We start from the raw sequence: 18,944 nt of genomic DNA on the forward strand, positions 1-18,944 counted from the left end.
TAAGGTGTACAAGTGACAATTTGATACACATGCCTATTGTAAAATGATTACCAAAATAGGGTTGGTTCACACCTCTATCACCGCACGTTATTATCTTTGGGGGGAGGAGGCGTGAGACATTTAAGATCTATTCTCTTAGCAACTGTCAAGTATAGAATACAGTATTGTTAACCATCATTACCATGCTATACATTGGATGTCCAAAATTTATTCATCTTATAACTGGAAGTTTGTACCCTATGACCAATATCTGTCCCTTTCTACTCATCTCTGAAGTCAGCTTTTTGGCTCTTTAAGATTCCATATGTAAATGAGATAATGCAATATTTGTCTTTTCTATCTTATTTCACTTAGCATAATATTCTCGGGGTGCATCCATACTGTTACAAACATCAGAATGTCCTTCTTTGGGACGCCTGGGTAGCTCAGTCAGTTAAGCATCTGCCTTTGGCTCAGTCATGATCCTGGGATCAAATCCCACGTATGACTCCCTGCTCAGCAGAAAGTCTGCTTCTCTCCCTGCCTGCACTGCCTGCTGCTCCCCCTGCTGTGCTCTCTCTCTCTCTCTCTGACAAATAAATAAATAAAATCTGTTTTTAAAAAAAGAATTCCCTTCTTTCTCATGGCTGAATATATATATATGCAAATATATACCACATCTTCTTGATCCATTTAAGGGTCACACATCAACCCTTAGGTTGATTTTACATCTTGGCTATTGTGAACAGTTTTGTAATGAACATGGGGTACAGATATACCTTTGAGATCCTGATTTCATTTCCTTTGAATATATACCCAAAAGTGGGATTGCTGAATCATATGGTAGTTCAACTTTCAGTTTTCTAAGGGACCTCCATACTGTATTTCCATAAAGATTGTACCAAGTTATGTTCCCACCAGAAGTGCACAAGAATTCCCTTTTCTCCCTGTCCTCACCAACACTTAGGATCTCTTGAATTTTGATGACAGCTGTTCAAACAGGTGTGAGGTGATATCTCCTGTGGCTTTGTTTGTATTTCCCTGATAATTAGTATTGCTGAACACCGCTGCATGTACCTATCAGCCATTTTTAGGTCTTTTTTGGAAAAATGTCTGTTCAAGTTTTCTGCCCATTTTTTATCAGATTCATTTGGGGGAGGGTTGTTTTGGTTTTGTTTTGCTATTGAGTTGCATGAGTTCCTTACATATTTTGGATATTAATCTCTTATCAGATGGTGGTTTGCAAATATTTTTCTCCCATTCCATAGGTTGATTTTTCATTCTTTTGATTGCTTCTTTTGCTGTGCAGAAGGATGTACTTATATTTGTTGATTTTTGCTTCTGTTACTTGTTCTTTTGGTGTTCTATCCAAAAAAATCTCTGCCAAGACCAATGTCAAGGATCCTTTTCCCTATGTTTTCTTCAATAATTTAACAGTTTTAAGGCACTTGGGTGTCTCATTTGGTTAAGCTTCCAACTCTTGATTTCAGCTAGGGTCCTGATTGCAGATTTGGGGGATCGAGCCCTGTGTTGGGTTCTGCGCTCAAATAGAGTCTATTTGAAATTCTCTCTCTCGGGACACCTGGGTGGCTCAGTGGTTGAGCATTGACCTTTGGCTCAGGGTGTGATCCCGGGGTTCCAGGATCAAGTCCCTCGAGGGGCTTCCCTGCATGGAACCTGCTTCTCCCCCTGCCTATGTCTCTGCCTCTGTCTCTTTGTGTCTTTAATGAATAAATAAATTTTGATGGAGATTGCATTGAATCTATAGATTGGGGCAGTATGGACATTTTAAAAATATTAATTCTTCCAATCCATGAGCACAGAATATCTTTGCATTTATATGTGTCTTCTTCAATTTCCTTCATCAATGTCATAGATCTTTAACCTCCTTGGATAAAGTTATTCCTAGGAATTTTAATATTTGTGATGCATTTGTAAATGGCATTTCTTAATTTCTTTTTCTGATCATTTAAATTTAAATTTCATTTAAATTCTGATCATTTAATTTCTCTTTCTTTTTAGTGTATAGAAATGCAACTAAGTTCTGTATATTGATTTTGTATTCTGCAACTTTACTGAATTCATTTACTAGCTCTAACAATTTTTTTAGAATCTTTAGGATAGAATCTTTAGGATCTTTAAGATCATATCATTTGCAAATAGACACAATTTTACTTCTTAACAATTTAGATGCCTTTTATTTCTTTTTCTTGCCTCATTGTACATTTAGGACCTCCAGTACTATATTGAATAGCGGTAGTAAAAGTGGGCACCTTTGTCTTGTTCTGATCTTGGAGGAAAAGATTTCAACTTGTCACCATTGAGTATAACGTTAGCTATGGATCTGTCATTCACGGCCCTTCCTATGTTGAAGCACATTCCTTCTATATTTAATTCGTTGAACATGTTATCATGAAAGGATGTTGTATTTTGTCAAGTGCTTTTTCTGCGTCTACTGAAATGATCATATGGTTTTAATCTTTTATTGGTGTAGCATTGGTTTGCTTATGTTAAACCATCTTTGCATCCCAGAGACAAACCACCTTGGTCATGATGTACAAGCCCTTTAGTATGTCATTGGGTCAGTTTGCTAACATTTTTTGAGAATTTTTGCATCTCTATTCATCAGGGATACTGACCTATAGTTTTCTTTTCCTATAGTGGTCTTTTTTGGCTTTAGCACAAGAGTAATGCCAGCCTCATAAAAGGAGTTTGGAAATTTTCCCTTTTATTCAATTTTTGGAAGAGTTTGAAAAGGATTGGCATTAGTTTAGTAGAGGGGCACCTGGGTGGTTCAGTCAATTGAGCGTCTGATTCTTGGTTTCAGCTCAGCTCATGACCTCAGGGTGGAGAGATGAAGCCTTGAGCTGGGCTCCTGCTTACTGTGGCGTCTGCTTGAGATTCTTTCTCTCCCTCTCGCTCTGCCCCTCGCCTTGCTCACACATGCTCATACATGCACAGGCTCTCTCTCATAAATAAATAAATAAATAAATAAATAAATAAATAAATAAATAAATAAATATTTTTTTGAATTAATGTTTGATAGACCTCATCAGGGAAACCACCTAGTAGTGAACTTCTGTTTGTTGGGAAGTTAATTACTAATTCAATCTCCTTACTACTGATCTGTTCAGATTTTCTATTTCTTCATGATTCAGTCTTTGAATATTGTATTTTTCTAGGAATTTATCTATTTCTTCTAGGTTATCCAGTTTGTTGGTATATACTGATTCATAGTATTCTCTTATAATCCTTTGTATTTGCGTGGTATCAGTTATAATGTCTTCTCCTTTCTAATTTTATCTATTTGAATCTTCTCTTTTTTCTTCATCTAGCTAATGTTTTGTCAGCTTTATCTTTAAAAAAAAATAGCTCTTAGTTTCATTGATCTTTTCTATTGTCCTTCTAGTGTCTATTTCATTTATTTCTACTCTATGTTCTTTCTTTTCTTCTACTAGTATTGGCTTAGTTCTTCTTTTTCTAGTTCTTTGAGGTGTAATGTTAGGTTGTTTGTTTGAGATACTTATTTTTCTTGATGTAGGCATTTATCACTATGTATTTCCCTCTGAGAACTGCCTTTGATGTATCTCATTAGTTTCAGTATGTTGTGTTTCCATTTTAATTTATCTCAAGCTACTTTTTATTTCCCTTTTGATTTCTACTTTGACCCATTGGTTGTTCAAGAGTGTATTCTTTAATTTTCATATTTGTGAACTTGCCCATTTTTCTCTGATTTGTAGTTGGAAAAAAATACGTGGTAATATCTCAGTCTTAGACTAGCTAACACTTGTTTTGTGACCTAACAAACAATTGATTATGAAGAATGTTCTGTGTGTGCTTGCAAAGAATGTGTATTCTGCTGCTTTTGGATGGAATGTTCTATATATGTCTGTTAGGTCCATTGGTCTAAAATATAGTTCAAGTCCAATGTTTCCTAACTGATTTTCTGTCTGGATGATCTCTTCATTGTTTTAAGGTAGGATATTCAAGTCTCCTACAAGTATTATATTATCTGTTTTTCTCTTGAGATATATTAGTATTTGCATAATATATTTGAATGCTCTGATGTTGGGTGCATCTATATTTACAATCATTATATCCTCTTGATGAATTGGCTCCTTTATCATTATATAATGGCCATTTATTTATTTGTTTGTTTTTTAATTATTTAAATTCCAGTATAACTAACATGCAGTGTTAAATGAGTTTCAGGTGTACAGCATAATAACTCAACAATCCTATACATTACTCAGTGCTCATCACAATAAGTGTGCTTTTAACCTCCTTCACGTCTCCTCTGGTAACCATGAGTTTGTTCTCTAGAGTTAAGAGGTTTTTTGTTTATCTCCCTTTTTCATTTGTTTGTTCCCTAAATTCCACATATAAGTGAAATCATATGGTATTTGTCTTTCTCTGACTGACTTATTTCATTTAGCATTATATCCTCTAGCTCTATCCATGTTGTTGCAAATGGCAAGATTTCATTCTTTTTTATGGCTAAGTAATATTAGTGTGTGTGTGTGTGTGTGTGTGTGTGTGTGTGTGTATCTCCCAATCTTTATCTATAATGGCCTCCTTTATCTCTTGTTACAGCTTTTGAATTGCAATCCATTTTTCCTAATATAAATGTAGCTCTCTCTGCTCTCTTTTGGTTCCACTTGGATGAAATATCTTTTCCTTTCCTTCACTTTCAACCTACATGTGTCCTTGAAGCTGAAGTGTCTCTTGTGGACATCTGGTGGCTGAGTCTGGTTTTTATCCATTCAGTCCCTCTATGCCTTTTGATTGGAGAATTTAATCCATTTACCTTCAGAGTAGCTACAGATAGGTAAGGACTTACTATTGGCATCACACTGATTGTTTTCCGGCTGCTTTGGAGTTCCCATGTTCCTTTCTTCCTCTCCTGATGTTTGCCTTTGTGAAATGATGATTTTCTATAGTGGTAGGCTCTGATTCCCTTCTTATCTTTTCTAAGTTTTGCTTTGAGGTTTCATGAAGTTGGCATAAAGTACCTTATAGATATAACTGTCTGTTTTATACTGATTACAACTTAATATCAATCACATACAAAAACTTTACTGTTATAGTTCCCCCTTTTATATTTTTGATGTCACAATTTACTACTTTTTATATTATGTATTCATTAATGCGTTATTGTAGCTGTAGTTTTTTAAGTATTTTTGTCCTGTAACCTTTATACTAGAGTTGTTAACACACCACCATATTAGAGTATTCTGAATTTGACTATATACTTACTCTTACCAGTGTGTTGTAAATTGTCATATTTTCATGTTATTAATTAGTGTCCTTTCATTTCAGCTTAAAGAACTCCTTTCAGCATTTCTTTTAAAGTATGTCTAGTGGTAATGAACTTTCTCAGCGTTTGTTTCTCTGGGAAGGTCTTTATCTCTCCTTCATTTGTGAAAGACAGCTTTGTCATATAGAGTATTCTTGGTTGGCAGTCTTTAAACCTGAGCACTTTGAGTATAACATCCCACTCTCTCCTGGCCTATAAGGTTTCTGCTGAGAAATCCACTGTTGGCTTCATTGGGGTTTTCTTCTAAGTTACAAGCTTTTTTTCTCTTCCTACCTTGAAGATTCTGTCTTTGACAGTTTTATTACACAGTACCCCCTGCCCTTATCCATGGCTTTGCTTTTCACAGTTTCAGTTATTCACAGTTAACTGTGGTTCAGAAGTAGATGATCCTCCTTCTGACGTACCATCAGAAGGTTAATAGCAGCCTACATGATGTCACAAAGCCTGTGTCTCATCACATTGGCATCTCATCAAAGAGGCATTTTATTCTCTCACATCATCTCAAGAAGAAGAATGAGTACACTAAGATAAAATATTTTGAGTGATAGACTACATCACATAACTTTTATTACAATGTACTGTTCCTTTATTTTATCATTACATATTAATCTCTGTGCCTAACTTATAAATTAAGCTTTATCATAGGTATGTATGTATAGTAAAAAACATGGTCTGTATAGTTTGGTATTATCCACAGTTTCAAGTCTCCAATGGGGTCTTGGAAAGTGTCCCCTGCAGATTAGGGGGGACTACTATAAGATAAGGAGCCTATACCTCTTTAAGTTGAGTTTGGAGACTGATGAGTTGCATGGAGTTGGATGCCCAAATCTTGCCCCACATTTGGGAAGTTCTCTGCCATTATTTCTTTAAAATACCTTCTACACTCTTCTCTCTCTCTTCCCTTCTGGAACTCCAATAATTCAGATTGCTTGTTGTGATAGTTTCCAGGAGACTCCCTGAAGTGACTAGTAGGATCCACATACCCTTGCTATGTTTTGGCTACCTTACTGGGCAGCTTATCAAGATTCATCAAGAGAGAAATGGGCTGCCTCTTTGGCAGCACCCCACACAACTGAGGAAACTGGCCACTCACTCACTCACACTCTTACTTTCCCCCATGGGAGAAATTGCAGGCCTAGAAGGGTTCTCTGAGCCCTGAGCTGTGCCACCTTGGGGGTAGGGTGATGCAAGTAAAGTCACACTTTACTCTCTCAGTGCATCCGATCTCAAATTTTTTGGTTCTAACCACATGCTCTTTCATCCCTGGGTGATTATCTAAGATGATGTTTTCCCAGGACTGCTGAATAATGGCTGAGAGTGACTGGATCTGGTTCATGGGGCGCTTTGGAGTCCACGGCCTGTATGTCTGAGGCCTGTATGTCTGTGACATGACACACAGGTGGACAAGACTCCACCTAGATCCCTTAGCATATGATGCTGGTGATAGAACTAAAGCTGAACAGGTCTGTAGCCTAGTCCTCAGAGGTATGGAGTTGTTTCTAGGTATATAGTTGGGACCACAGTTGGTAACTCAGCTGCCTGGGTGCAGGCCTGTCTCCTAAAACAGTTCTCCTCCGTCTTGAACTACCCCAGGGTGTCACAGTTTTCCACCCAGACCCCACAACTCCCACAAAGGCACTTTTGGCCTTGAACATATTCCAAACTGTTGTTGAGGAGGGGATACAAGTGACAAATGCTTGACTCAGCCATCTTGCTCATATCACTTCTTCTGAATACCCAGACTAATCTTTAGGGCATGTTTTCTGCCTTAAAAAAAATTATGTGGTGTTGAATTTTTTAATAAGTCTAACAGGTGTGCTTGCCAAGGAAAGTCCATTCTGTGAGTTTTAGCAAGTATCCATAGTGGTGAAGACAGTGGAAACTGAGTCTGGGCAGGCTGCCCCACATCCTTCTCCAAGGCCCTGTGGACCACTCCTAAGCAGCACAGGCTTCTGCTAAGAGCATCCACCCCAGGGCATGGCAGGGCTTCTCTGCAGAAGGAGAAGAGGCAAGGAAGTAAAGAGTTCTGATTCAGAAGCACTTGCAGCTGTGGGCAAGAGACAGTTAATGCAGATTCCCTCTGATGTGAGGGCTGAGGTGGGGAATATTCTGAAATAGGATAGTGATTTACCCCCTAAGAACATTTATCTGTCCCTGTCCCTGTTCCTCAGAACCAAATCTTCAAGTCCCAGAAGATAAAACTGTGTGGCGCCAAAGGTTCTAGAAGACAAAGGCTGGATTTTTTAAAGGTATTTCATGTTATGTGAATGAGGTGGACCACTAAATTTGAGGTATCTGATTTATCCTATGACATGGCCACCTCACGACACTGCTTTATAAAACCTTGTTTGCAAATTTTTAGAGGCCTTAAAGAGGTTGAGCTTTTAGAGTTGCAAAAGCAGTGGTTCCCAAAGAAATGAATAAAATAACCAGTTCTCCCAGCTCCAGGTGAAACCTCATTTAGATACAATAAATTGCACAAATACGAATATAGGTGAAGCACTTTGCAAACACAGATTAAGTACGGTAATCAAAGGCTGGTAAATTTACCAAGAGTTTTAGAGAGCTATTTAGTTCCCCTGAATTGTAGGGTGGAGATGAGAACAGCCTGTATATATTAAAAAGGCATCAACACCAGAGAGAGAAGTTGTGTATTTAGCGAGGCACAAGGGACTGTAACATAGAGCTTGGTGACAGTATCATCCGGAGAAGGAAGTGGGGGGCAGTTCAAACCCAATGACCATAAGTGGAGCTTTATACCCTGAGGAGTCTTCCATGAGACTAGGTGACTGGATGGGGCTTCAGTAACCCAGGGCTCAGACTGAATTCCAGAAGCGATCTTTGTCTGAAGGATCTCTATCAAAGATGGAAAACACAGAGCCTAGGTATGACTCTAGTGTAGTCATGATGTGTCTAAATGCAAATGTCCAGAAGTATTCAGTTGTGGTCCAAGGAGGTAGTCAATGCAGGAAATGCTAAATGCTTAGTATAACACATTTATCAGGTAAAAACAAAGTCCCTAAATCATCTTCGTCTAATTCTGAAAGTTTGTTTTCTGCTGCACGGTTTCTCATTGTCACCACAATTGACATTCTGGACCAACTGGTTCTTTGTGGGGAGGGGAGTTTTCTTGTATATGACAGGGTATGTAGTAGCATGCTTGACCTCTATACCCACTGTAAGCCAGTAGCAATAAAACAAAATATATCCAGTCATTGCCAAGTATCTCCTAGGATCCAAAATTTCCCCTGGCTGAGAACCACCAGCCTAGAGGAAGGAGCTACTTTTTCTAGTTCATACAAAAGCACCCTATGAGCTGGTGGTAGCATGTTAGCAAACCCATCTGTGTCCACCCCTAACACCAAATAAGCCATATCATCTTGGAGGAATTCTAGATGAAACAGAGGTTCAGATGGCTGTGATCTTCAGCAAAAGGCTAACCCAGAGGGACACCTGGGTGGCTCAGTGGTTGGGCGTCTGCCTTTGGCCCAGAGCGTGATCCCTGGATCCGGGATCGAGTCCCACATCGGGCTCTTTGCAGGGAGCCTGCTTCTCCCTCAGTCTGTGTCTCTGCCTCTCTCTCTCTCATTGTGTCTTTCATAAATAAAAATCTTAAAAAAAAAAAAAAAAAGGCTAACCCAGAAAGAAGGGACATGGCTGGGAAGGAAAAAGATAGAATTTTAAAGGACAATGAATCCAGAGGTTGCTTCATTTTCATTGTTCATTCTCCCAAGAACTGTTTGTTGAGTGTCCACTGTGTGGCTGGCTTGGGGCTATACACCGTAAGGCCTACAAAACCATACTATCATGGAGTTCCAGGCCTGCAGAACTTTATAGCCTGCATGAGGAGGTGATCAGAGACGTGTCCAATGGTAGGATTACACACAGTAGCAGCATGTGATATACAGAAATAGTGATACGTCAGATACAGAGCCAGTCCTGCAGCACCATATGCAGAGAATGGTATTGCAAGCTCCTGTGATTAATAAGTAATTTCAGAGAAGGAAGGTGAGTTCATTCCATTAAATTCTATTGCCCAAATATTTTGTTAGTATCTTTTATCTGAACGAAGAGTTTGGAAGGCCCAGGTTGTAGGCCTAGTCCAGTCCTAACCAGCTACATGACCCCTGACAGCCACTTAACTGCTCTAAGTCTCCGTTTCCCCATCTCTAAAATGGCAGGACTGGGCTGGATCATTCCTCAGGCCCTTCTAGCTACCACATTCCCTGACTCTGAGCCCTTTTGGCTAAGTGTCTCCAGGTGATTGTACTTAATAAGCAGTTTTGGTTTTCTCTATTCTGAGCTTAATTTATCATCCTACGATGTATTTCATCTCAGAATGTGCTATGTAAAAATCTGTATTTCCAAGTCTGCAATATCTTTAGCTTGAAATATATATTATGCCATAAAAATCACTATAGATTTGTGAAGTAAAACTTAGAAACATTAAATTAGCCCATAAGAGCTTTAAAATTAATTTGATCTTGAATGTGCCTGTGAATGAATGGGCTTGACATAAGCCTTTCAATTTTTCGCTCCACTTCAGAGAGCGCACAAAGTACAAACTGTAAATCAACCTCCACATTTGCTGATATGGCCACTAAGCTGGAAAAAAAAAAAAGAGAGATGTCTAATAAACTATTCAAACAAGATTTAGGAGCTTGGAAAGCACAGGGTCCCAGCTTGTGACTTTCCTTCTTTGAATTATGCTCATGTGACTCAGGTGGTGTCTAGACACACAGAGTGGACACTGGAAGAAGGTCTAGTAACTCAGGATGGAATAGGATTTAGCTTTTATCCATTTTGAGCAGGCATGTATGAGAAAGAAAAAGACAGTATGTTCTCAGGTGGCAAAGAGATAGAAAGAACTGGGACTGAGGTCAGTAGGATAAAAATGTTCACTTCACTTCTCCACTCAGATTGGCATGGGCCAAGCATAGCAACAGTCAGCTTGACGGACTGGAGTGTATGCAGACACCAAGAGTCGTCCACATTATGTCCAATATATTGGTACAGAATTCACCATCACACATTAGCTGCTCTGTGAAAGGGGAATCAATATGGAAATATGATGGACTTGGGATCAGACTGACACAGGATAAAATCTTAACTCTACCACTGTCTAGTTGTGTGAACTTGGGCAAGGTATTTAACTTCTGGGGACCTCCATTTCCATATCTGTAAAATGGATGTGATAAGACCTATCATCAGAATTGTTGTGAGGATTAAATGAAATAATGTGTGTTTCAGGATCAAGTCAGCTGCATGTAGCAAAAAAAAACAAATTAATAATGTGTTAAACCCAATAGGGGTTGACATTTATATAATATGAAGCCTAATGGTAGCAGTTTAGAGTAGACAGGAGGACTCTGTAATGTCAAGGATGCTCCAGTTTCCTTCTTGATTGTGCTGTATTCTCTTTAGCATGTGGCTTTTATCTTTGAGATTACCTTGTGATCTTAAGATGGTTGCTGCAGCTCTGGCCATCACATTTGCATTTCAGACAGGAAGAAGGAAGAAGAGGGAAAAACAAAATAACCTGCCTCCCAGCTGAGTTTTTAACCCACAGCTTTTATTTATAATTCACTCAACTATTTCTAATTCATTGGCTATACCTGTCTTCAAGAGAGACTGGAAAAGTTAGGATTTTAGCTATAAACATCAGTACCCCCAACAATATAGGAGATTATGGCAAAGGGGGAGACTAGGTAGTGGACAATTAATTAGCAATCTCTCCTTTTATGTAAAGCACCTAGCAAATGCAAGGCATTCCATGAATAATAGCTATTTTATTTCACTCATTCTTAAAGCTATTTTAGAAATATTTGGCCCAATTCACCCTGCTGACTCCCTCAGAAGATGTCTAGACCCTCGACCACAGCCCTTTGCATATTTGAAAGCAGCTGTCCTATGCTCATCAGGCCATCTCAGTTCCATACTGCTTGCCCCAGGTCCTTCTGGTCAAACAATATTGTCAGAGTCCTGCACATTCTTCTCTAAACTAAATTTCTCTTCAGCTGTGGCTCCCACAGTAGAACTCAATGATCCAGGTATGGGCAACCCAAGAGGAAATAGAAATGGTTCATCAGCTTCCTAGTTTCAGACCCTCTCGTTGCCACTCATTCCTGCCATGCCTGACTTCTAAATCAGCTCTGGGGACCTCATTTAGCAGAGACTCTGATACAGCTCGGGTCAACTTCCCTTGGCTCTGTGTCCTCAGAGCAGAGAAGCTGGAGGACCCCAGGACTCCTGGGTCTCAAAGTTCTCAGGCAGGCAGGAGGGTGTCGCTGCCCACTGAATTAGCAGGGAAAAGGTTAAGAGGAGGGACAGACACCTGGGTGACTTAGTGGTTGAGCATCTGCTTTTGGCTCAGGGCATGATCCCAGAGTCCTGGGATCAAGTCCCACATTGGGCTCCCTGCCTGGAGCCTGCTTCTCCCTCTGCCTATGTCTCTGTCTCTCTCTGTGTCTCTCATGAATAAATAAATAAAATCTTTTTTTAAAAAAGGTCAAGAGGACAGTCTCTCAGGATGGGAAGGGAAGAGTCCCAACCCCAAGAAACTGAGAGCTCAGTAACTCACATCTAGCCCTCTCCTTTGTCCCCTTGTCTGAAACCAATGGACCTAGATGCTCAGATATTCTTCCAGCAAAAGAGCAGTGTCCCAAGGGTACAGGACATGTGTTCAGGAGCCACTGGCCTGACAGTCCTTCCCAGGGAGTAAGGCCACCAGGGCTCAGGAAAGCACAGCCAGCTGGCCCTCCCGGTATCTAACCATAAGGGTGTTGGGCAGTCTCCCCAGGCCAGAGCAGCTAAAGAGGTCAGACATATGGAATAAATAGGAAGGTAGGAGGAAAAACTTGTCAAACATACCGACTCTCAAAGTCCAAAGCCTCATAAGAGGTCCAGGCTGCAGTCTGGCCCACTGGTCTCAGGACTGAGACACAGCTCTCACTCTCTGGGAAGACAGAGCACCCCCAAGAAGGCCTCCCAGAGGGTTCAACTTTCACTGACCAAGGCGTCCACAGCCTGGCTTGCCCACCATCAAAGGCAAGCAGAAATGGGCAAAAATAAAGGGAAGAGAGTAGAAAAAAAATTAAAAGACTTACTCTTATAATAGAGAGTGTTCAAGGTCACACACAGGTGCCTTTCAAGTCATGGGTTGCTGAGCTGCTCATGGAATATAAAAAAGAAGAAAGAGTGGCTTCCCTTTGCATAGGATGAGGATCCTTCCTGGTTTCCCTAGGAGTCCCAGTTTATGCCTGCTGACCTGATGAAATTACTAATAGGGGGCACCTGGGTGACTCAGCCAGTTTGAGTGTCTGACTGTTGGTTTCAGCTCAGGTCATGATCTCAGGATCCTGAGATCAACCTCCTCGAGCTTCCCTCAGTCTCTGCACCCAGCATGGAGTCAGCTTGTCCCTCTCCCTCCCTCTCTGCTCCTCCCCTCACTTGCTCTCTCTCAAGTGAATGTATAAAATCTTTAAAAATAGTAATAATAATAATTACTGATAGCACTCAGTTTCACTCTCAAGAGTGACCTGATTGGACCACAAATGACAGGGTGGCTCCACCTTGGGGAGGGACTAGGAGCAATAAAAATCATTGTTTTGATAACTTTTCCCCTGTAACTCATATTTATACCAAGAAATTGACCATTTTACCATGTGATCATGTTCAGCTTTATAAATTAAAAATTTTAGTCTTGTCCAAGCTATCTTAATCAAAGTACTGTGTCATCAATCTGCCCTCTTATTCTCAACAACAACAAAAAATACTGTCCAGGCATAATGATGATATGAAATTAACTGAGAGTTCTGACAGAAGTGCAGCCTGTACAGTTTAGTTTTTCATCCCCCTGATTGCTAGAAAATTCAATTCAGACAGTTCCAACTTAGGTAAGAGAGCTTTGAAGGAACTACTCGTGCTCTCAGAACTTTTCTGTACTTACAAGTATTTTTTTTCTCTAAGAAATGGTTTGTTTCTTTTGAAGGAAAAACAGAAAATTGTTAAAAAAGAAAAAAAAGACAAGCAAGGAGCAACATTTGGACCCAAGAGCTATATGTCAGCCTCTGTGTAACCATATCCTATATCAGAGAAAAAGTCTAGGGCAGCACAACACCATGATGGGAGAGTAACCTGCAGCTCCCCCCTCCAGCGTGCCCTCACCCCAACCCCCCACATGCCATCTCCCCAGGAGCCCTACTTACTTACACCAAACCACCAGGCACCCCAACAGGATTGCCAGTCTCTGAGAGCCGTCATGCAGCACCATGTTCTCATTTGAAGAATAAGAGGCAGTGGGATTTTCCTGCATTGTGAAAAGATTGTGAAGATTAATGAAGTAATGTCTCAGAGAACATCTTCATACGTCAGCAGAGGGTGCTCAGAATGCTGTACAACACAGGAAGATATGAGATACTGTATTCAGAGCAGCCAAACATGAATCTGAACCCTTACCAAACCTGATCTACTGTTTGCTAGTTAGTGCCTGTGGGTAAGAGACTGAAGCCTCACTGTCCTCATCTGTAAAAGGAGGGCTGGAAATACCTTCTAGGATGTCAAGCAAATGGGTAAGACAGTGTGAGGCAATGCCTGTCGTACCAGAGACTCTCTCAGTCTCTCTCCATGATTAGCCCTTCAGTTATTTGAGGACTAATGATGTGTGTGTAATGTAAATTTTTCCAGCCCTCTTGCTTCTCCTATTTTTCTGTCTTTTGCCATTTCGGTGGCATATGGGTGAAAGCCAGGCTGGAATAGCGAGAAAGCTTTGAAGTAAAAAGAACTTGAAACTTCTAGAAATCAGCATTGCCCTTTGTTATTTTCTGCTCCCATAAAAGAGCTTGGCACAGAAGATAGACTTGAATATTTGGCGTGTTAGGGTTGAGATGCATCAGATCATTTTCAGTGGCCCCTTCTGGTGGAAAACCTAAGGTTGGTCGTATTGTCCATCACTCTGTCAGCCACTATTAATACCCATAGCATTACATCCTCCAATGAGCATAAAGAACAGAACATAAAGAGTCACTATGAAGGACCAAATTTTGCTCCCAGCTACACGTTCAGGGACTTTAATTCATAGGGCTCGAGTGCATACATCTGAGGAGAGAATTTTCTTCACAACCCATGTTCATTCTGTCCAAATGTGTCACAGAGTAATACTTCTGTAAAGCATATTTAACCTAGCAAATTGAGTCTTAAAGCATATCTTTCGCTCTGTTATTTCTCATTTAGAGTACTCTTTCATCCACCTCAGCAAGCTCTTTGCCTGTCATGGCTCGCTACTTTGTCTTGGGATCTTTCTGTTTAGTATTTCTACTTGATGCAAAGGTCAGACCAGATGGTTAGAATAACTAAATCCTCAGGAGGACTTTCCTGTCTCTGGGTTCCATTAGGACCTAGCCTGAGGCTTCTTCTGAATCGTCACCTCTATCTCCCTCTTCTGTATCTCTTAGATGTGCTTGGACAGCACCAGTGCATTTGCCTCCTGACTTTCAATATTCTATAACATCATTTGCCTCCTGAAATCACTTGCTGAGACCTATTAGACATCAATGGGGTCTGGCTGGGCAAGAGGGACCAAGATGGCAAGCCCATATGCCAGATAAGGTGTGACAGTCACCATTGTCCTATAGAGACAAACACTTGCACAGTGGCAAGTAGACAGAAGGAATATCTAGGGCCAATAGCCAGCTGAAACACTTCCAATGTTCCACTGACCAGCAAATAAACACGTATATGCATGGTCCACTCAGTGTAGCCTGCTCAGATCCTAGAGGCAGAGAAGGCAGCTTCGGTTTCATGATGATTTGGATGCAACATGCCCAAGGGATTTATTAGATCTCTGTAATGCTGAAAAGTGTGGTCATCTCAGCTGAAATGAACAGTGATGTTCTCAGATCGCTGAAGGCACTGTAGCCTTGGAGATGCAGGTAGGAGACGATTGTCAGCCAGATTTATATTTCTTTTTTTAAAAAAAATTATTTATTCATTCATGAGAGACACAGAAAGAGAGAGAGGCAGAGACACAGGCAGAGGGAGAAGCAGGCTCCACGCAGGGAGCCCAATGTGGGACTCAATCCCGAGACTCCAGGACCACACCCCGGGCCAAAGGCAGGCGCTAAACCACTGAGCCACCCAGGGATCCCCCAGATTTATATTTCATAAATACATATAAGTTCACATTCTCTAGCATTTTCTTTTTGCCATTCATTCCTTCCTTGCATTCTCTTCCCTTGGATGGGTTCCATTGTGAATTTTCTGTAACACTTCACAGTGTAGCCTCTGGAGTCAAATGCCCTGGCTTCAAATCTTGGCCCTTCAGTTTACCATCCATATGGCCATGGGTGATACATTTAACCCTTAAGACCTCAGTTTACTGATCCTCACTAGTGGAAATGAAAATAGGGCCTACTAGATTGATGTCTTGAGATTAATTGAGTTAATCCTCATAAAGACCCTAGTATCAGACACAGAGTAGGTACACATTAAATATTGTTCAATCAACCAATGTTTGCTGTGTGTTTTATTCCTAAGAGTGATGTTTAGATTTGCTCTCCATGGTGCTGCACACTTTGCATCTAGGTAGGCAATGTCCAGAGCCTGTGAGATTCCCTGCAGGCATGAATAGCACTAGCAAGAAGGTAAGCTTAAATGAGATATGAGCCTGCAGTGGTCATCACTTGTTCTTCCATTCATTTCATTCACCAAATACTTTTTGAGCACCTACTATGTGTTAAGCACAGTTCTAGAAGATAGACCCAGGTAGACAAAACCCCACTCTTCCTGGAGTTTGTTTTCTGATGGGGAGAGATGGGCAATAAAGAAATTTAAAAGCAAGACAATATCAGAGAGCTCAAAGTGCCATACAGAGAATTTAAACCAGGTAATATGTTAGACAGTGACCAAACTCCTCCACAGGTTGTTTATTCAGGGAGGGTCTCTGAAGATGTGGCATTTAAGCCAAAACCTGGATATGGATCCAACAATAGCCAGTGAGAAAGAATTTCATTCAATAGAAAGAGTAAGTGCAAAGATCCAAAGATGGGAATGAAGAGCCGTTTGGTTGAATGGTAGTAAGAGGGAGAATGGTATGAAAGGAAGCAGGAAGGGAGGCTTGGGCCAGATCCCATAGGCTCCATAAGCCAGGGAAAGGAGTTTGGATTTCATTTCACCTGTGATGGGAGCCATTGGATCACTATGAACAGGGAATGATAAAATATAGTTAAATTTTTAAAGGTGCCTCCTGACTGTCTTGCCCTTCTCTTTACTGTCACTGGGTGTGGCTGGCCCTGCATGCTGAGGTATTTATTATCTTTGGAAAATGCTATCCTATACAGCCACCACATGGAAATAAGTGCTCAGAAGACCAAGAGGCCAACATATTCTACTCTGAAAAGCCCACAGTTCTTTCACACTTTCAGGACATGACAAGATAAAAACAAGGATTAAGCAAGAAGTTTACCACCTGCCCTGGAAATTGAAAACCAAGAAAGATAGTACCAAGGCTGTGGTGAACATAAAATTGGGTCCTACCTTCCAGCACCCTGTTTTTCAGGAGTCCACTGTGCTCTCCTAGTCATTGCCATACTCCAGAAGGAATTGAAGGGTTACCCTGGCTGAGCAGTGAAATCCTAGGTCAACTTTTGGGATGTACCACAGACTAGATCCCAAGAACACTTGGCTCTTATAGATTATGACTCTGCCATTTTAGAGTCCCTTGTAGGAAGTACGTCTCATAGGATATCAATTTATCTCTAGGGACACATCAAAATTGCACCCAGTGTGGTTCTGAAGTCAATGCAGTGTGTTTCAAAATAACCCCACAGCCCAGTGACAGTAACATAAGCATCTTTCCTAATATTTCATCGTGATGAAGGTTTCTGTTCCATTTGGAGGCTATTGATGTATATACAACATGGGGCAAGGAATCGGGAACCCTAGGTTCTGCTGCCACTGACGGGTTCTGTTTAAATTTTGAGAAAGCACTTTGATCCTTAGTCTGTTCATCTCCGAAGGAAGGAACCTGACCTGACTCCATCTTGGATCACGCTTAGCTCTCACATTTGAATGTCCATAAACCACCATCCTGATTTCCTGGTGGTCCACATTTGCAAGACAGCAGAGCTAGAGGCAGGGCCATCTGGTCTACCCTACAGCTAATTGGATGCCATGTTGTTAAACCTACAGCTTTGACTTCTTTAGCGCCATTTTATCAGTTGGACCAGCCACCTCTGCAGTTAGGAAGAGTACAGCTTTTCAGTGAGTTTATCCTCATCACCAAACTATAAATTCTGATAATAATGTAGTCACTAGATTTTACTGAACATTCGCCTTATATCATTCAGTCCTCATAATAACCCCATGAAATAAGCATTATCCCCAATCTAATGCAGGAAACTGAACCTCAGAAAAGTTAATTTGCCTAAGGACTCAGCTGAAGCATACCAGACTTCAACTCCAAAGCACATGCAGGAATTGAGCCTCACTCAATGCCACACTCGAGCATCATACTTACTTATTTTGCTATACTCCACAATAATACATATATTTCCACAATAATACATCAAGGAATTGGGCAGATATTACTCGATGCTCAATAAGTCATCCTTGAATGCATAAATGTTTAATGCTCTGCTAACTTGCCTTCAGCATTTACCCATGCTGCTTTGGAGAGGTAATATAACCAGAGGCATACCCACTCTACTTAGAGTTTGTGCAGAGTTTCCCATGAGACACAGGTTGAGATCCTGTGATCACAACCTAACCCATGTGATGATTAATTTTATGAATCAACTTGAATGGGCTAAGGCATGCCCAGGTAGCTAGGAAGACATTTTTTCTGGGTGTATCTGTGAGCCTATTTCCAGAATAGAATAGACTGAGTAAAAAAGACCATCCACAGCAATGCAAGTGGGTGTTCTACTGAGTGTCTGAATAGACAAAAAGTCAAAGGGTGAATTTGCTCTCTCACTTGAGGCAGGGTGTCCACCTCTTCTTACCCCTCACATGTGCCATCAGCACTCCTATTTCTCGAACTTTCCAACTCAGACTGAGTCTTATACCATCAATTCCCCTTGTTCTCAGACATTTGAACTGGGGCCAAATTATACCACTGGCTTTCCTGGTTCTCCAGGAAAATATATTTCCAATATGTCCTATTGGCTCAGCTTCTCTAGAGAATTCTAACATAAGTTATATAGGACTTAGGTATTTAAAGTACATAAAGGGAGCAGCCCAGGTGGGTCAGCGATTTAGTGCCGCCTTCAGCCCAGGATGTGATCCTGGAGACCCGGGATTGAGTCCCGTGTCAGGCTCCCTGCATGGAACCTGCTTCTCCCTCTGTCAGTGTCTCTGCCTCTCTCTCTCTCTCTCTCTCTCTCTCTCTCTCTCTCTGGTCTCTCATGAATAAATAAATAAAATCTTTAAAAAAAATAAAAATAGGGATCCCTGGGTGGCGCAGCGGTTTAGCGCCTGCCTTTGGCCCAGGGCACGATCCTGGAGACCCGGGATCGAATCCCACGTCGGGCTCCCGGTGCATGGAGCCTGCTTCTCCCTCTGCCTATGTCTCTGCCTCTCTCTCTCTCTCTGTGACTATCATAAATAAATAAAAATTTTAAATAAATAAATAAATAAAAATAAAGTACATAAA

General features: G+C 40.9%; 1 protein-coding gene and 1 long non-coding RNA gene across 6 annotated transcripts in view; one reads left to right on the forward strand and one right to left on the reverse strand.

The window, feature by feature from the left end:
- LOC144292943 (uncharacterized) overlaps nt 1–5,716 on the reverse strand; it is a 50,268-nt gene extending 44,552 nt beyond the window's left edge. For 2 of the 3 annotated variants that reach the window (XR_013360355.1, XR_013360356.1), the window contains exon 1: nt 5,242–5,716. This is a non-coding gene — a long non-coding RNA (uncharacterized LOC144292943). Of the gene's footprint in view, nt 1–5,235 lie in introns of all 3 variants that reach the window. The other variant, XR_013360357.1, reaches the window with a different exon arrangement.
- The window catches only part of LHFPL3 (LHFPL tetraspan subfamily member 3), a 560,027-nt gene that overhangs the window by 473,948 nt on the left and 67,135 nt on the right, over nt 1–18,944 (forward strand). The window lies entirely within an intron of this gene.

The sequence above is a fragment of the Canis aureus genome, chromosome 21 (genome assembly GCF_053574225.1).
Source record: "Canis aureus isolate CA01 chromosome 21, VMU_Caureus_v.1.0, whole genome shotgun sequence".
Lineage (NCBI taxonomy): Eukaryota > Metazoa > Chordata > Mammalia > Carnivora > Canidae > Canis > Canis aureus.